This window comes from Myotis davidii, unplaced genomic scaffold (assembly GCF_000327345.1).
Source record: "Myotis davidii unplaced genomic scaffold, ASM32734v1 scaffold1011, whole genome shotgun sequence".
Lineage (NCBI taxonomy): Eukaryota > Metazoa > Chordata > Mammalia > Chiroptera > Vespertilionidae > Myotis > Myotis davidii.
The window spans coordinates 22,934-28,671 of NW_006282880.1; positions in this window are offsets into that span (position 1 = coordinate 22,934).

Sequence of the window (5,738 nt, forward strand, 5' to 3'; positions counted from 1 at the left end):
ATTCATATATCCTTTCTGATGGGTGTTTCTGGTTCCTTGGGATATATTCCTAGAAGTGGGATCACTGGGTTGCTTTCTTTTTTTTTTCTTTTTCTTTTTTTTAATATAGCTTGTGGGGCCTGCTAGGCTGCCTGTCTTGGAAAGTCACAGCCTGAGATGTAGCAGAGATTCTTCACTTGTAAGAATCACAGAGGCCCATCCCACCAAGACCTGGGACTTCTCCCACCAGGAGAAGGCACAGCAAGCTCTCCCTGGAGATGCAGTACCATGTGTTTGTCTATTTCAAGAAACTGGCTCATGCCCTAGCCAGTTTGCTCAGTGGATAGAGCATCGGCCTGTGGACTGAAGGGTCCCAGGTTTGATTCCGTTCAAGGGCACATCCCCAGTAGGGGGTGTGCAGGAGGCAGCTGATCGATGTTTCTCTCTCATCGATGTTTCTAACTTTCGCTCTCTCTCCCTTCCTCCCTATAAAAAAACAATAAAATATATTTTTTTAAAAAAGAAAAGAAAAGAAACTGGCTCATATGATTATGGAGGCTGGAAAGTCTAGAAGCTGCAGGGTGGGTTATGAGGCTGGACATCCAGGGAAGAGCCAGTTGCAGTTCAAGTTCAAAGTGGTCTGCCAGCACAATGCCCTCTTGCTCGGGGGGAAATGTTTTTGTTTTATTTGGGCCTTCAGCTGATTGGATGAAGCCCATCCACATTGGAGAGGGCAATCTGCTTCTTCAAAATCCAGACTTAAACATTAATCTCATCCAAAACACCCTCACGGAAACACCCAGGTTAAATAATATATGACCACAAATCTGTGTGCCTTGGCCTAGCCAAGTTGACAAAGAAAATTAACCATCACAGACACCCCTGGAGGTGGGCATGACATTTGGCCAGGTCCCTTGGCTTAGGTGAGCAGGGAAGGCTCTGCACAACCACATGTATACAGTCACTCCGTCACCACGTGTCCCTGGGCCTCTGCTCTCTAGCCACTTGCCCGCTGCCGGTAACTAGACCAAACCTGTGGCCATGGGAGATGCACAAAAACCGCAGCCCCTCAGCCAGGCAAGAGCAGCGTCTGGATTGCAGGTGGCAGGCTCCCGCCAGAGCCCCTGCTCCTTGGTCTCCACACGCGGTGACTACCCCTCTGCCCACTCCCTGCAATAGGAATGAAATGGTTTAAAATAACGGGCCTGTGACTGCCCCCACAGCAAGTGAGGCTCTGAGCCTGATTCGTCACATGCAGGGCATCTTCAGAGGAGCTGAGAGCAAGAGCGAAGGCTCGCTCCTCCTGCAGTGTGCAGTGCCTGGTCCTGGCCTGGGCCGGTGGCATAACCTGAAGTCTCCAGGTGCTCTCGGAGGGGTCTCGGGGGAATGGACTGGGGAGATGGGTCCACTCGTGCTGGCCCTGGCTGGGGCTCCTCTAGAAATGCAGGCATCCCAGGGACAGAGCGCCCACGCTGATTGTAGAGAGCCAGGCCCCAGTGGCACAAGAGCAGGCCCCAGTCTGTAATGCCAGCAGAGATATGGCCTAAAAATGTTTATTATAATCAATTTTCTATGTGGAAAGAACCTGCCATTCCTGGAATAAATCTCACCTAGTTTTATGCAGAATTCTGTGTACACATTGCTGGATTTTATTGACTGATACCTTAAAATAATTTTTTTTCTTTGCTTACAAAGGATATTGGCTTATGATGATAGTCTCATGTGATGGCATTTTCAGTTGATGATTTCGGGTTCTACTTAAAAAAATATTTCTAAGTCCTCTGAATTTCCATACCTTTTAGGTTCAGCTTACAATTTTCTTTAAACAAATTCCAGAAGGAAATCTCAGGTCCTGAAGGCTACACTGATCCTTTCTACCCAATATTTTAGAAAAAAAGATTATCAATTGCGCATAAACTCTTTCAAAAAAAAAAACAGAGGAGGAAATAATACTTTCTACCTCATTTTCTGAGGGCAATAACCTGAAATCATAGAACCAATTGGAGAACTTACACTACCTGACTTTGAGTTTTCCAATAAAGCTGAAGTAATTGAGACTGTGGAACTGGCATGAAGATAGCCATATATAGATCAATGGAACAGAATAGAAACTCTAAAAATAAACCTCCACACTTCTGGTCAGTGGGTTTTAAATAAAGGTGCCAGAGAAACTCAAAGGCAAGCAGTGAGAGGTTCCAGCGGTGGTGCTGGAACACTGGAAACCGTGTGTGCCCCCCGAGTAATTAACTTTGTTTCTACATACCCTCCACAAACAATAACTCAAAATCAGTCAGAGACCTACATTTCAGAGTTAAATGGTAACACTTTAGGAGAAAAACAGGATAGAAATGTCTGTGATGTTGAATTAGCCAAAGTATGTCAACAAAATTCAAATCATTTGATCTTCAAAAATCACCATTATTAACATAAAAACATTAAGTCACAGACTCCATTCAATTATATGCAAAAAATATTATTGTATGCAGAACATATTAAAAAGTTTCAAAATTCAATAATAAGAAAAAAATCAACCCAATTTTTGAAGTGAGGAAAAGACCTGAAAAAAACTCTTCACCATCTATAGATATAAAAGCCTAATATGCTAAGTGGGACCCAGGTCCCAACACCACCCCAGAGCGACAGCCCACCAAATCACAGCCAACACTGCCATGGCACAAAATGCAGCCCACAGCCCAGCCCAGCCTGGAAATGGTGGCTGTGGATGTCAGGTAATGATGTCACATAGCAACACCCGGCTTCCTCTCCCTAGCGACTAGCCTCCTTGCAGTTTCTTCAGCCCAGGAACACGACTTGCTTTATAGCCAGGTGGAAACATTTTACAGTTTAACCAAATGTCTGTGAAGTGTTTTCACCTGCTCATTTGCTCCTCACAGAATTCCTGGAGTAGGTAGAGAGGAGACTCAGTAGAATCCTTTTTTTTTTTTCATTAGTCAGAAAACAGAGATTTAGAAAGTTTAGAAACTTGACCCGACTGAAAAGAAGTAAGAAATGGTGGACCTTGAAAATGACTTCAGGTTTTCTCACTGCACAGAATAAGTCAAACACTGCTGCAATTAAATATTGTATCCTTTGTTCTCCCTGCATGTTCTACAATAATAATCTGCTTTGTGTTGATATTTACTGCTGTGTTGCTGGCAATTACCTGAAAGAAAAGTTGGGGTGCTTCACTGGGCTGGAAAAAATTTAGCTAAATTAGAAAGCAGGTCTAGCCGAAACTGGTTTGGCTCAGTGGATAGAGTGTCGGCCTGCAGACTAAAAGGTCCCAGGTTCGATTCCGGACAAGGGCATGTACCTTGGTTGCGGGCACATCCCCAGTGGGGAGTGTGCAGGAGGCGGCTGGTCAATGTTTCTCTCTCATCGATGTTTCTAACTCTCTATCTCTCTCCTTTCCTCTCTGTAAAAACTCAATAAAATATATTTTTTTAAAAAAAAGAAAGCAGGTCTAATTAAGCAAGTTTATTCTATATCTATAAAAGGCTAAGTTGACTCGTGCATGCACGATACATATAAAGCTCTCGCTGGTGCCAGTCACACGCGTGTGTTTCGATCTGCCATTGTCGATCATGAATTTGGTTGACACTCCTATTATAGAGAAAGGGTGAATAGTGATATTAAAATAGTTCTTCTAATTTCCTTTCAATGTGCACAAATCCATGCACCGGGCCACTAGTAAATTATAAGTGGATGGGCAAATAGCACATGAAAAGATGCTTAAATCATTTGACATTAGGTAAACATAAATTGTCCTGGCCAGGTGACTCAATTGGTTGGAGCAATGTCCTGTACACCAAAAAGGTTGCAGGTTCAATCCCCAGTCAGGGTACATTTCCAGGTTGTGGGTTCAATCCCAGTTGGGACTTGTATGGGAGGCAACTGATTGATGTTTCTCACATCAGTTTCTCTCTCTCTCTTTCTCTCTCTCTCTCAAATCAATAAACATATTCATATCTTTGGGTAAGGATAAAAAATAAAGTAGGGAATTCATATTTCCAGGGTCTACTGTATGTGGGCACCAGAATCTATAGAGCCTCATTCATATGTCAACTCTTACTTTCAAAAATCACTGTTTAGTTTTTCATTTTAAATGATAAAATAGACTATTTGTATTATTACAAAGTCACAAAATAGTGTTTTATTTAATAAATAGATATTTTTTTTAAATTACTGTGAACTGCTAGGAGCTGAGGGGAGTAGGCAATGAGGGTTATTGTTTAATGGGCAGAGATTTTACAAGATTAGAAGAGTTATGAAGATAGATGGTGATGATAGTTGTACAACATTGTGACTGTTTTTAATACCACTGAACTGTGCACTTAAAATGGTTGCAATGGTAAATTTTATGTTATGTGTATTTTAGCACAATTTAAAAATTGAAGGGAAATCAAGGAAAAAATTAAGCAGCACAATGAACACATAATTTAACAAAACCCCTTAGTTTTCCATGAATGTTCAGTGGCTTTTTCTTCATGAGACTTGGACTAAAATATTAATGAAGCTTTATAAAAACCAATTAAAATATCACTTTGGGTCAAAAATATAAAGAAATAGATGGATGCACTAGACTACAATAAAAGACTCACTTTTGTTGCAAATCTCTTCTGCTCTGTGGCCAGTCTTCGTTGACACTGCTGGCAGCTTATTTTGCTAGAGAGTTTTGTTATTACATGCACTCTTCTGTATGTGCATTGATTCACAATAAAAGAGGGGATTTTAAATTCAATACAAATAAACATTAAAGTGGAAGCTAAAAAGAAGTGACTGATAATTCCACTTTCTTTTGTACTCAGTAGGTAGGGAAACTAAGGCCTGCGTCAGAGGCTAAACCCCAGTTGGACTGGCAAGGGGGACTGTTGCTGTCAATCACTCTATCTTTTATCTTTCCCAGGTCCATCTCCCAGGAATCCTGTGCACCCATTAGCCCTTGGCTGCCAAGGCTTCTCACTCTGGTGGTGCTGCCACCATGACACCCAAAGATTGCTGAGTGGTTTCCCACACACTCTCTCCGTTGGCCTTCACAACACCCCTGAGGCAGGCCTTACTATGGAGCCCATTTTCAGTTGTGTTCTCTTGGCATTATGCAGGGGAGGTAAGGGAAGAAAGTGTCAACATCCACATCTGTGAACTCTAACAATGTTCTCAGCACTGATGCCGAGAGTGCTGTGAGGCATTGATGGCCAAGAACGAGAAAGAATGAGAGTGTAATCATGAATAAATCCAGCCAGGAAAACAGTTTTAGCTTTTTTTTTTCTTTTTTGCTTTAAAAAACTATTGATATAACAACCTTTCTTTGTCCTCCAGTGAAAGATTGGTTTTAGCCAACTAAAGTAAGTGATATTTTACAAAGTAGAATGTAAACCTAAAGCAATTCCTTTTCCCTAAAGTGGATACAGGCAAAAGTATATAACGAAAATTGAGGAATGCTTTAAAAATATTTAATGGAAACCAAGATGGCGGCATAGGTAAACACCGGAGTTTGCTGCCTTGAACAACCACTTCAAAAATACAACTAAAAGACGAAACGGACATCATCCAGAACCACAGGAGGGCTGGATGAGTGGAAATTCTACAACTAGGAGGAATGAGAATATCATACCCAGACTCAGAGGAGGCGCAGTGCTGAAGTGAAATACTAAGGTGCGGAGTGCATGCTGAGCAGGCTGGCAGCGGAGGGCGTGGTTGTTGTTTTCAATCGGGAGGGGGCTTCAGACTCTGAGCTCCAGATCCGGGCGAGTCTCTAG